At 34.7% G+C, this 15,137-nt stretch overlaps 1 protein-coding gene across 1 annotated transcript in view; it reads right to left on the reverse strand.

Annotated features, from left to right (window-relative positions):
- LOC112457120 (cadherin EGF LAG seven-pass G-type receptor 1-like) overlaps positions 1 to 15,137 on the reverse strand; it is a 74,621-nt gene that overhangs the window by 20,666 nt on the left and 38,818 nt on the right. The window lies entirely within an intron of this gene.

Raw genomic sequence — 15,137 nt, forward strand, 5'->3', positions numbered from 1 at the left:
TATTATTACGTATGTAAAATATATTAATAATTTCATATAGTCCTGGATATATTCATATTGTAACTGCGTTACGTGATCCAAATAGTAATGTATCTCTAGAGACGATATCGGAAATGTGAGTCGCGAGCATATATTGCGAAACATGATATATCGATGATTGAGATTAGCCGTTTCATCCGCCCGTCGTTACGTTTGATCGGACGAACGCGCGGCGGAAATGGACACTGGAAAAAGGAAACCGTTGCATCCCGTAATTGCAACCAGGGAAAGAGGGAGAGAGAGAGAGCGAGAGATCGTGCTTCTCCTAATGAAGCAATTAACTTGTCCGTTAAAAGCAGCTCTCGCACCAAGCGACCCGCGGATCGCGGTATATCAATTAATCCACATTATCGGCTCAACCGTCATCGTCGTATCCGCGGCGAGATGCTTTCGAACACGCGTCGAGAACAAAGCGATTTCAGGAATAAAGCTTCGGCTTTACTAGTAAAACTCCTATCTATCAGCGAGTTGGGGTTTATCGCGGAAAGTGAATAAATCTTGAATTATGGATCACACGTAAATCGCGATCGTTCGCGAGCGATTCGGAAGAAACTGTACAAATCTTGCAGAAGCAGATTTTTTTACCGGATATCGCACCAGATGACGGAAAGCTTCGCTAGAAAATTTCTGGACTTTCTTGAGTTAACGACACGCAAATACGTAAAAAAGAATATTAAGAATATCAAATAAATATTACACAAAACTGCAATTAAAAAAGTATACAATTTGACGACTGATGATAGAAATTTAATGTTTCTTAAAAGAAAAATTTCGTATCTGAGCTGCTTGCATGCGTTACCATAATTATGTTGTATCGGAAAAACATTGGACGTAATTCGAGCATTTAAATCTAAATAAAAAATTGAGTCCCCAGCGCGCTACTAAATCTCTCAAGAAGAGGATAAGATAGCCAGAAGAAGCTCAGCGGAGCGATTTATAGCGTGGCACAGTTACCGATATACCTTCGTACGGGGATAAATTGATTTGCGGACGTAAAAATACCCTCTCGATGAAGTCACCTGCTAATTAAAGGGCCGTCGTCTCGTCTGCCACGACCAGAACCTAAACGGAGCGGCGAGTGTGCAAGAGCAAATGAGCCCTCATCTATTAATTATCGATTAATTACCGCCGAGCACGTGCTTCCGCACGAGCTGAATCATCGACGACGATGTGGTTAAAAAACGTAAATGTCCTCGATAAAGGTCGTCGACTTAAGCGAGTCTCTCTCTCCCTATGATGCAGGGCACCTCTCAAGAAACGATAAGGTAAGGTAGCGCATCGCTTCTTTATTATTTACGCAAAGGGGGTAATAAACAGAAAGCTAATATATAAGGTGTCTCAGACACTATAGATTCTAGTCAATAATTTAAATAATAAATTTAAAGTCAATTCTTTACTGAAAACATTAAGAAGAATTATTATTTACTAAAGTTTACCGATTTTTAATATTACATGTATCTTTGTAATTAATAAGGGACTTCGCCAAACCGATAATGTAATTTTGCATACATACATGGAATTATAATAATTATTGTTTTATCACGACTCTTACGAGCGATATTATTTCTTTAATATTATTCTCTAATTTCCCTCATTAATTAGCTGACATGAGACATAAATTTAAATACATCATAGATTTAACATTTTTGTACATCATTGTCAACTCAAGATAAAATAAAAGTTATTTTGTAGCTCACCAATCGATATATAAGAGTTCTTTGCCTCTTCTTCCTTTTTTTCCTAGATTAAATAGATTATTGCATTCGCAAAAACACGATCGCGTGCGAATTACACTGATCAAACTATGACGAGTATCGTGCGACACTTTGCACGGTATAAGAAATTATTCCACCGTTTAAAATTGTTTTATGGCACCAATAGAATATTCAAATTCACTTATCCTACTTAATTTATGCAGTTTCATAAAATTAGAATTTCTAGGTTGGTAAGTTTTCCCTAGTAAGTCTTACATTAAAATTCTGTTGAAGTAAGGTCCACCTGTACGTAATTGAAACATATAATTTTTATATTCCTTACTAGTTAAAATTATAAAGTATATTATAAAATTATATACGAGTCTCATTATTTTTAGTCGGAATATTTATTATCAAATTTCAAGTATAATATTAAACATAGCAATTTTCTTTTCCGTTGACAAGAATTCCGTAGCATTCAGCCCGTTAAAAGCTATCCTTTTATCAATGCTGCGTCACCTCTCGCAAACGTTTTCGCGACAATATCGCGCGAATGAATTTTTTGTGACGTTGTTGACGGCCATAAAATGAGATCTCGATGAAAACGAACTTTGTGTCACGCGCGCGAGATCGTTTGTAAATACACATGCTGCGAGCCTTTGCGTCAGTAATTTCTATTTTTTTTGCAAATGAATATTTATCGTAGTGACGTAAAAAAAAAATTGCAACTGCTCGGAAAATAGAACAGACCCACACATAATTTTGTTGCACCATCAAAATAATTATAGTAGGTCGCTGAAATATGATATTAATTTTCGTTATATGATATTAATGCTGTAAAAAATTTTGACATTTTAGCAATCAGTTTTAGTGTTCTACATAATTATTTTGATGATTCAACAAAATTATTTTCAGATCTGGTATCTAGCTAAATTTTTCGATACTTCAGCAAAACCGTTCTTTCCATGCATGTAAAATATTTGTAAAATGTACGACGGCAAATTCTTAGCTTATTTTATTCAACCATTTATCTTTGTGACATATTTACTAAATTTTATCCTGAGTTTTATACAATGCTGCCATATATTTTATATAATTTTTAAAACAAACTATAAATATGTATATTATTTTGTAAAAAATATATAGCATATGTGTGTATAAATATGTATAATATGTACATTTTGTACAGCGTAATAAACATATATATAAATAAGAGACACCGTCCGAAATTATGAGAGACTTCGAATGCATAGTTATAAAAATGGTAGTAAAAGTGAACGATGAGAAGCGTTTCTGCAACACCACCGTCGCATTAACTAGCCGGTGCACTCGGTGCACTGGCGCGATCACTGGAGGGTATAATAAAGAAAAGAGATGGGAAAGTTTCGATGAAGGAGAGCGGAACGTCGTGAACCACCTTACAGGCGAGACGTGACCGCGCAAGAATGTAAGTCGCCGTAAAAGCGGTCGTTGCGATGAAATGAAGCAAGAAACCTTCGCGCACCATCGAGGTAATGCACGAGATACTTGAACATACGAGACCGTGTTACACTTGTGGATATGTACAGGGTGTATCCTGTAACTTTACATGTGTCCGAGTGAATCCACTTTCAAAAATAGATTTAATCGGGAGAATCAGGCTTTTTCCTCAACGACTTAATCGTTATTTTTCAAGACAATTTTTGAAATGCTAATATCAAGTATCTCGAGTATTTTAATGTACTAGATGTTTCGAAATGTATAACATACGCGTGCAAAATTGCTAATGCTGTTTCAAATTCATTGAAATTACCCTCTGGACCGAGTTTCACGTTATTATAATACACCGTGTATGTACAACATTATCTAGGAAAGCTATTTGAATAAACGGCTGTCCGTTTACTCGGCTAGTGACAAATCCAGGATTCGTGACCCGCATAATGCGAAATCGTGTGAGTAAAATTCAATGATGAATAAAATTCAAATATGTACATACGTTACAGATATACGTTGCTCGAGTTTACTTTAATATTTATAAGAATCATATTACGGCGTATATGAATTTAACGAAAACGGCTATCAATGACAAATAATCGATAGCTTACGCAAAAGTATCAATTATCTTTAGATTTAACAAAAAATAAAGAATCGATATTCATTTTTGTAACAGCTTAGAGATACACGAACAAAAAAATTTCTTGACGTCCATTAATTCGCGAATGCTCGCTAGTTTACAAGCACGTCTACTGCAATGCGGATTTTCGGTACAATTTCATAACGTACAATTTCGCGAAAACGATGTGAACGCGGGGAAAAAAAGCGAATTCGGACTAGACGCGAATTGGACGAATTTTAGATGCCGCTGAAAAACGGCGAGTTCCAAAAAATATCGCGGACAAACGAAACAGGTTTTATTTACACTGCGCCAATCACGCAGTAACGAAATCATGACCAGTTATCTCGCCATCGCTCCGAGCCGTTTGCTCGCGATTGGAATTTTTTCGTTACTCATCGGAGCACTTTCGGCAACTCGGTATGTTTACTCTCAAAATGAGAACGCAATACGCGGCAAAAGTATTCTCCACGTGATTGCCAAATCGAACAAAATGCAGAGAATAAATGTGGACACACGATAGAAAATAGATTCTAAGCACAAATCACAAAAAAAAACGTGTCTACGAAACGTATGAACGTTTCACCGATACTCGTAATAGATGTAAACGGAGCTATCGATCACTTTGATAATTTTAGAAATGATTTATAATCTTTAGAAACTTGAACTTGTGATATTGTAATTTCGTTTCCAATAAGAGTCCCGCATATTTTATTGCGCGGTAAAAATACAGGCGCGCCTTCCTTCAAATCGCCCGCATAACCGCGTCGCGCGTTTCACAACGCGATTCCGTAATTTCTCGCGCGCCCGCCGCGAGACGCGGATGGAGGTGTCAGTCGGCCAATCGTTAAATTGCAGGCGCGCCGACAGGCCCTTATTGTTAAAAATCCCTGGCAACAAAGCTCGGTGTAATCGATAACTGGCGCAGATAACAAGGCCACGCGTTTCGCACCTGACACCTCGCGTCGATGAGAAAATGCCCTGACGTACAATGCAACAATGCAAGGCTTTGTTTCTGGACGGGCGTGCAACAATAATAAGCAGTCGCGTGAATAATGCCACGAACACACATCCCTCCCTCGCCCTCTCTCTCTCTCTCTCTCTCTCTCTCTCTTTCTCTCTCTCGATTAAATTCTAGCTAAAGCAAATTTAATTAAATTTTAACTGAGCCGTTAAAGATTTATAAATGTAAATGTCGGAATAATTTATTTTGAAACAAAAGTAAAGACAATCGGGGACGCAAGGAGAGCTTCCAACTCGCGAAAAACACTTAAGCGCGACTCTATTACTTTAACTTTTCTTTGGAATTCCTAGAATTTCGAAGAGCTTTGAATACAGTTTCGAAAATGGGGCAATGGTAATTTAAGGAGGTTAAAAGAATCACAGTCATAGAAGATATGTTCACCGTCGACGAGGGAAAACTTACGTTACCATAAATTATGCAGCGAGATCCGTGCAATCTTCATGGGCCATTATCTAAGATCGACCGAGCCTGCGTGGGAGTTTAGGACAAAAATTACATTCGGGTCGTGGCTTTAATTCGTATCCTAAAGGTGCGAGCAAAAGGGAACGGGAGGAGAAGGGATATGTGATTGATTTTCCATTCTGATCAGTAATTTTATTTTGCTCGGCGCCGATGAGAAGAGCAAGTTGATCTAAGAGCTCCATTACCGTTCGTAAGTTGACGCCGCTTTGTCTCTCGGCCATTTCGCGCTTAATTAAAAACTACTCAATGGAACCGGTGGAAATCCTCGTCAGTCTTTTTATACAGTCTCAGAACGGAGTAAGATTTTCTTCTCCCAAAAAAGGGAAAAATACTTTTCCCTTGTGAAACTTATCTCGTGACGGCTGGTCCTTCTTCGATATTTAATCGAACAATAATGTGATAATCACATGATAATTTTGAGACACTAATATACAGTGATATAATATGTTCAGAAACAGTTGAAACTAAATAACTGTTATTATGTAATGAATGGACAGAATGAGTTTAATTAAATATTGTAAAAAAAATCCGTTATTTTTATTAGTCGCGGACACAAATTTTTCATAAATTTTAAATGCCCCGAAGTCTCCATAACAGATATTTAATTTCCTTCTCTTTCCCGAAAAGTTTTACCTTTGCCAGGTACCAATATCACTCACTCGAGTTTTCGAGCAAATTCGAATTGGCGATCTCCCGCGAGAAGCAACTCGGTTTCCTGACAGAACGTGAGTTTCCGATGTCGGTATATTGCAGTTGCATTTCCACGTGTCGGGGACAGACGCAAAGTTCTTACACACGTTTTCGGCGTTGCAACACTCCCGATCCGTGTCGCTCAAGTTGGATTTCTCTTCGGGGTTTTCTCCGTTATCTCCAGACAAATCTCCATGGGATTGTTCCTCTAAATCGTAAGACTTGCCGCGAAAATCACTTTACTCCGCAGGAGCCGCAAGATTGGGACCGACAAAACTAACGTGTGTTGGCGACAACAATGCCAGAATTGGCCAGAATGAGGTCGTGGCTCACCCGACATCGGGTGGTGGGGATGCACACACACGCAAGAGGCACATACGTGTGCGCTCGGAGCTTCGGTTAGCGAATAAACAAAGATAGACATATAACGTTCTTTCTCTTTTTTTCGCACTGTATTCTCGCTGTTTGTCAGGCTAGCGATGATTTAGAATCAAATGTTAAATCAATCATTTATCAAACGTATAATGTTTGTCGTATTAAAATAAATAAAAATACTTAAATCTTTAATAAAAAAATAATATAGATATCAGAAAGATTTTTATCCAGAAACAACATATATATTCTCTCCTCCTATTAATGTACCGTTCAGCGATTAAATTAATAAAAACAATATTGAGAATAAAATAATATGTAAGAAATCGACATAAAATAAAAATTAATTAATTCTCTAAACATTTTTAAATTTAAGTGAATTTTAAGAACGTAATATTCTGTAGGTCCATCGTAAGAGATTATACATGATGAGAATATCTTGTATTCAGTTATCCGCGTTACCCCATCACCCGATTTTTAGGTAAATCGCGTTCTCATTCTAGCATTCATTGCCTGGCGGTTGATCGTGATTTACGCAGCTCCATAAATAGCATCCTTCCTTAAGTGAATTTCCGCGCACCGGAATTTTGAGACGAAATTTCGGGTCAGTTTGCGAATTTCAGGAAAATTTTAGTCCCGCATTTTTCGTAATTATAACGTAACAAAAAGTTCGCGCGTCCTAATATAAAAGAAACTTGCAACGCCTAGTTTTAGCTAAATTATTATACATCCCTCGCACCGTAAATTACATGCTTTTCCCCACTGAAACATCGCGAAGCTCTTTCCACAAAAGCACATTCGTGGCTCATTATGCAACGATAAACGAGCGTACGAGATGCTTCATAAATATTTAAAATTTGTCAAAAGACTTGGCAATGAAACTTTTATGTAATTAAGTTCTTATGATAATATTCTGTATTTTAGATATTCTATTTTTCTATTTTTATAGTTTATTAGATAATTTTCTATGTTAAAAATCTTATTAAGATAAAGTTCAAATATTTGCTCAAGATTTTATGCAAATTAATTATAAAATATGTTGTTTTATAGCGATAAAATTGGTAAAATTTCTTGATTTTCAACGAAATTTCACCGAGCATTTGTCAAAAGTGCATTGCATTGTTTTGCAATGAATAATCGTATTATTTTAATCACGAGTTACGCGTTAACATATGACACTTTATTTTACCATACTCAAATTTCACAAAAATTTACATCTTTCGCCAATTCCTTTTTTGTCACTTTTCTATTATTATTTAAAAATAATCCGCAGATATTTTTTATATAGTGTATCGATTACAGACGTCATACCGTAATCGGATATTAAAATTTCTCAGAATTGCTTGCTGGTAGATTTACTTAATCCCCATTTTATTTCCAACGATCCTCTCAGAAACATTAATGCAGGATGTGATATATCATATTCCTAAATGTAGGAGAAACAACGCTTCTACGATACGCATAATCGTACTAATTATAGTGATTTAATGCGCGCGTTATTAAACTTCCCCGCCCAAGAAATAACCTTTAATATCACACGTGATGAGAGGCTGTAAATCACCAAGTCCGAATCCTTAGTATTCGCTATCAATCTTCTTTTAACACGAATGTTCTCGCGCAAGAATTGTTTTTGCGATGAATTTACAATTTCACATGCACACGCAGACCATATTATTAAATCATACGTAAATCTTTAATATCAATTTTCAACAAATTTATAATATTAAATACTTTTTTGTAACAAACATATTTTAAACAGCGTTTATAAAATCGTGATTTATATTACTAGTAAACGATATACTGAGAGAAAAAATGTGTCTGCATTTTAGTAAATATTAGTTTGCATATAACTGTAACTCCATTTACTAAAATGAAGAAAATTTTCCTTTTTATTAGTATATTTTTTTCTCAGTAAATATATACCAATAAAAAGGAAAAATTTTTTCATTCTAGTAAATGGAGTCACAGTTGTATGCAAACTAATATTTACTAAAATGCAGACACATTTTTTCTCAGTGTAGTTTTCTTGTAACAAGGATTAAGTTATCGATATTTAATACCCTTTTCTCGATTACACGTATGCATATAATAGAAAGTGTCTAGGTAATACCTGAACCATTAAAATATTTATTTTATTAATACGTTATTATTATTTATTCTGTGATAGCTGTACTGGAATATGCTCACAGCAATGCTTAAAATCTGGGTACGAAGAGAAATTCTAATATAGTACAGAGTACAGAGTTCACTAATAGTTGTCCGATTGGGCTCCTCGATCAATGAACGTATAGGTGCACTTTTTGGTATGCGCTTTCATAATATGCATTAAATGCGCATATAATGCGGGATAAATATCCACATTTAACACAAAGTTTAAGGTACATTCAAAGCGCGTTATACGCGCATTGGCGCTCTTTGGGTGGAAACGAATTTTAATTAAAGAATCGAAATATATATTATATATATATAGAGAGAGAGAGATTTTGAGAAATTACTCGTCATGAAGAGTTTCTATATATTCGGATAGCCAAATCTGTTAAAAATGTAATTTGAAAACTGTTATAAATTTTGTCGATAGAATAATAGTAATATAGTAATATAACAAAATCTGCTAACAAACTAATAACAAAACTATATAATGACAGATTGACTACATAGAAACTAAGCAGAATCTGCTATTTCGTAACCATTTAAATATTTATGAAATGAAAAATTCCATTTCTTCCGACGATCTGCTGTCAGATTATAACAGCAGGCTCCGCCGGTGAAACATGAGTTTAATGCAAACATAAATGATACCGGGGGTGCATTCCGTTTCATGTTTCATGGATGATGCATTATTTATCTTTGTTTAACATTCGGTGAATTCTAAATCTGTTGCGATATTATGATTAGTATAATACAGCTGATATAAGTGTTACGTACTTTAGTTCAGTTATCGGTCGTTTGGTGTCTCTCACCTTGTACCTTTGTGATGGTTTAATTATTGCAAAAGTTATATTATACTTTTATTAGAATTTATAATATTCTCGTAAGAAATCTTGCAAATAGTTGCATAACTTTAATTCTTCAATGTTAACTAGAATTTATTATTTTTAATTCCACTATTAGTCCAATCTCAGAAAAATGAAATTAATAACGCAAAATGTTCTCGATAGCGTTTGTTTTTTGTATGATTCCTATATAAGGATGGGGCATATATGAATACTTCGGATCCTAAGCAGTACTCATAGTCCGATCTTGTGTTCAAGATCGTTCTCGTCGTACGCTCGAAATGCTGTAAGGTCATTTCACTTGCTGGGGATGGAATCTGAAGACTTCAGATTTTCGGACGGTCCTGAGTACACGATCGGACTGTGAATATTGTTCCTAAGGATCTGATAATCTGATACTGGTCAGGAAAGCGCCTTTATCTTTACCTACACTCCCGTACAATGAATCTTCTTCTAATATTAATGACCGCTGTGTTAATTGATGTCATTAACTGATAGTGATCTTGCCAATCTTGTCTGGTTTGATCCTGTACTTGGACCAACCAGAACATACTAGCTCAAAATTCATTGCTCTGAGAATTAGGAAACTGTTTGCTTATTCGAATTCGAACTATTTAGCGCTTTAAATGTTTCGAAGAGTTCGATTGATCAATATGAGATCCAGGACAAAAAAATCTTCGAAACACTTATTCCGCCAAATAAACAGTAAATAAACTAAGTGTCAGTTTGTGATTCTTATAAATAAGAGCAGAGATTGACACCTCAATTTTCAACAAAAAAATTTCAGCGAAAGATTTCGTACTTTAGCACAATCATATCCTCGTTGCGGTTAATTTGAATCATTATTAAATCGATTATATATCGATATATCGATCAAAATCGCATACAGAACTGTACGTCAATCACAATTCTATACTATTAACATCGATCGATTGTGCGTTAATCTGTATATATTGAGGTTGATCGCTTAATTGTTCTCAATCGCAATGATATTTTATCTCATCTGAACATTACTATTGCTTTGTATCGCAATTCGATACATATTCATTGTACATTACATAATTGAAGATGAAAACTTGTACAGTCACACATTACTCCTGCACAATAGACCAAATAAATTTATGTTTATTCACATTTTACACACTATGCATATATTACAGAAAGAAACCGAATGAGGAAACAGTTTCCTTGTTTCAGTTAAATATAGTTTCTTCGTAATTCTTATGATCTAACAATAAGTCACTAACTTAGATTTAGGATTGATGGAGTCGTGGTTTAGATGCTTGAAGTATATTGAACTCACTGAACCGGTAACGTTGATTATCTTTTTACAAAAGCTGTGTCTTAATTTTTTTATTAATGAAATTATAATTTAATATTTATTTATAATATATTTACCTATTTCAAAATTGATGATAATTTATAAGCGCAATTTTATATTTTATAATTATTACATAAAACCTATTTATTAATTGAAATTAAGTATAATGATTAATTTAGCATTCCAGCATATAAAGCTTTCACGTATTAACATTGTTGCAAACACTATTAACAAGGACTTCAGATAGATTGGAAGGAACATTAAGATGGATTAATATCCCTCCCGTTCGTACCTTTTAATTCCGACCAAAACGTTATCTCGCCCGCAAAACTTTATCTCGCCTGCCAGCATCCCTAGCTGTGGTACGGAGCTCGTAAACGTGTCTGACTTAATGCGGGACGGCGATATATCGAGATTGCGAGCTGCACACGAAATGCACTACTGCTCTATTGGACGGAACCGGAAACGCCGTAGGAATGTAAAGTATATACAATGTGAACATGGAAGGTGCTTCGTCTATATCCATGATATATTTTGATATGCAATAATGTTCCGGTAAATGAGAATTTAAAAAGCTTGTTTCTTTTTGTAGTAGCTAGATAACATTAGCAAAATGGCACTTCTTTTTTTTTTCTAAAATTTTATTTATTTTATAATAAATTCCTAATAATATTCGCAGATTCTTTTCTATTGTATTCTCTACTACGGTTATTCAAAATCTTTTGCGTCCTCCTAGTTACAATTAAAAAAGTTTTTAATTATATCGGGATATAGTAAAAAGTCCAACTTTTTTGTTAACTTTTCGCTACTATTTTACTTATAATACTTTCAATATTCTTGTGCAATATTTATCTTAACTTTTCTAGCTATATTCTTCATTTTGCCGATACTTGCCCCAGACTATAAATCCTTTTCTTTTTCTTTTTTCTTTATTGCCCCCATTCTTTTTTACTCTCTTCGATTTTCGCAGAAACGAGCACCGCATGTCAAAACTACTCGAAATCGGAACCAAGAAAATGCGCGAGAGGTCTCGCGGGTTAAATTAATTTATTTTGTGCCCCTCTTCTCACGAATTCCCGAGGCGGGTAACAATAAAGCCGAATTGCTTCGTGACGGCCGTGAAATTACACAACCGACGGAGATTTATCTCCGTCAAGCGGTATGACGAAGTGGGATTTTGCCGTCTCTAATAAACTCCTCCCCTGCTCATTGCATCTGTCTTGTCGACGGAAAATATCGTTATTGATATTCTATTGTCGGATGTCGGATATCTCTTGTCAGATAAAAAATAATGTCAAGCTATTTCACAAACTTGTCGACTTTTTGAAATGCTGATATATCACCAGTCGTACATTGAGCTGCTAGTCAAAATAGTATATATTTCATTGTTAAATCTATAATATTTAAATCTATAAAAATGACTCTCCTTCTTTATGGCTGTATTCCGATATTCACTGTCAATACTAAAAATCTATATTTTTCTATATTTTACGTCGCGTATACCATAGATTTTCAGTGCTGACAGTTGCTAACAGTAAATATCGGAATGCAGCCAAAATAATCTTATATAGTTTCATTTCTTATATTTAATTATAATTATGCAAGATATCGTACAAGCAGTGTACTTTAACAACGTGTTCTATAGATTAATTAGTACCAAAAATTAGTAAAATTTGAAGCCAAAATGTCAAGGTTAGGTTAAAGTTTAAGCGTGTGTTACAAATAATAGAGTAATCAATAACAACCAGCTGATATTGTTAAGTTGGTCATCATTAGCAAGTTTTAACATGCAAGAGACAAACCAAGGTTGCGTGCCAATCGATTTGCTATTCCGACATTAAACGTTTCGTAAAATAAATTCACACTGAACATTCTGTTCTTTGCATTTTAAATTAATTATTAATAAATCGGTCAAGCTTATCACGTCTTTTTGTTACTCGAATCGCTCGACCAGCGAACTACACGTATTCAGCACGCGTCAGCATCGAAAATTGTGGACAAATTACGTTTACATCGGCGAAAAGTTCAAAGCGCGAAATATATTCGAGTCTAGGCATCGATTGAGGAAATAATTATCGCTCGTAAATGTCGCAACGGAATGGTGATTAAAATTTTCCATTCCCTATCGCTTTGACTGCTATTACATCTAACGAATAAAACGCGCGATGTGGCTTCGAAAAATTGCCGTCGCTTCGACACGTTTACGTTAGCGAATTAATTGTGCGAGTTAATCGGTTGCGCATATTGATAAACGTTACCCGCTAAATAATTATTCACAGAAAATGCTCGTATCTCGTGCAAAGAGATAATAATGGGCGGCTTGCCACACAAATTGCCGCCCGGTAATCTTGCGTATACAATAGCGTGCAGTGTACGTTATCATTTATATATCCATTAAAAAAACAGATTATATAATTTGCACGTGTCATCTAAACTTTGCTACTGATGATCAATCTGTCAAAAGCAGCTGATTGCTGTAGTCAGTATAGTATGATGTGTATCAACCTGCATGTAGCAAGCATGTAAACGCAAAATAGCTGAGCAGGAAAATCCAATATTATCTGAACTGAGAAAATCAATAACAGATGATAGATCGGTATGCGTGTAAGCGCAGTTACTTGTATTGTGCACGATCATTGGACAGCTTTTATATCCAACTTATGATTCGTAAATGCTTCGAGAGCTATCAGATTTTCGATTATAATTATAATCTCTAAAATATAACGAGTTATTAATTGTCAGAATACTGTGTGCTGTTAAAATTGCACGATGTATAATTGCGAGATGTATTGTATGCATAATAATATCTAATCGATTTCTATTATATAACCCTGTACTGTAACATTATTTTAATGTCACATCAATTTTTCCTTGCAATATGATTTTATATTTGCATCAAGTTTAATATTATGTTAGAAACTCGCTCATACATACATATACATTCAATGCAAATTCGTCTTTACATACTGACACAAGACAAGACCGCAATTAGGGAGTTACACGGAAGGGCGGCTTGTCTCGAAGGGACGGCACTCTGACCTCGTAACATCTAACGCGTTCGCTCGTACACCTCCGTTGAGACGAATCTTTTTTTTTCACGCCTGCTGCATGTACGAGTACGACGAGATATATTGCTCGCGTGTAGAGTCTTTCTTGGCGTCGAGCTTCGTCCAGTTCGCGGTCATAAAATTTAGCACCTCGTAGAAAAAACACTAACTCGACTTAAATGACCTTCTCTTCTTTTCGTTCATGCGTAAAATCGCCGATATATTTCCGATTTACTTTCTTTTTATTCGTCCTCTATCCGTTATTTATTGATAGAATAAAATTTAAGGGCCAATTAGTTCTATTTTTTCGATGGTTAGGAAATTCGATAAAAGAAATACGTTTCACAAATTTTATTATACGGCTATTTCTCGTGTGTGTGGATGATATTAATTAAATAAAATTGAATGAAATAAAAAAATGGATACAGATTTCATTATACAAAAAACGGATAAATTCTTCTGTGAAATTTGCACAAAATACTTGCTAGACTTATGACGTTTTAAATTAAATGTGTCATATATATTTATAAATTAATTATTTAGATTGAAAGAAAAAAGTATATAAATTAATTTTGCCCGTATCATATATGAAATTTTATATTCAGAAATTTTCTCTACTTTGGTAAATATCAAGCAAAAAAAAGATGAAAATATTCTGTTACGATAGCTTCACAGAATTAATGAATATGAAGCCGAAAATATGAACTTGAATTATATATTACATGGGATACATTTCGTTTTAAAAATATAGGCAAAACACGAGATCTTTTCATATGTCACTCGCATATGAAAAGATCTCGTGTTTCGCCTATATTTTTAAAACGAAATGTATCCCATTAGAGGATCCTCAAAGATCAAAGGCCACGATTTGCAACTGCGATGAATAACATTTGACCTAAAAAGAATCTCGTTTCCATGCGGATTTTTTCGGCACGCATATTATTATATATGCATGTATATATGTGTATTTTTATATACATATAATATATGTTCTGTCTCTATTTTTGTAAAGAAAAATATATCCGTTGCAGGTGCAGTGAATCTTTTCTTTATCTAAAGGTGAAGAAACAAGAGCGCGCTTGTTTCTTCGTTGTTAAATCTAAGAGAAATTCTCCTTGTTCGTTCTTTTCAAAGCAGGCATGGCATATATACGTTTTTCATTTCCGCGGAAAGAATGCAATGAAATTTACTTTTGCCCAGTGAATAATATTCACGATGTTTTTACGACTGACGACTGGCACGTGGCATTTTGCGTCTTTTTATTTTTTATGCGTTATTATTATACGTGGCTAGTAATTAAACATCGCAACGTGCTCAATAAAATTCGCAAAAGATATTTGCTTGTAAGCGCGTTCTTTTAAAGAAAAACTATTATGTTATTATTCTAAGAAATATTATAAATT

Source organism: Temnothorax curvispinosus, unplaced genomic scaffold (assembly GCF_003070985.1).
Source record: "Temnothorax curvispinosus isolate PA1 unplaced genomic scaffold, ASM307098v1 QBEX01007518.1, whole genome shotgun sequence".
Classification (NCBI taxonomy): domain Eukaryota; kingdom Metazoa; phylum Arthropoda; class Insecta; order Hymenoptera; family Formicidae; genus Temnothorax; species Temnothorax curvispinosus.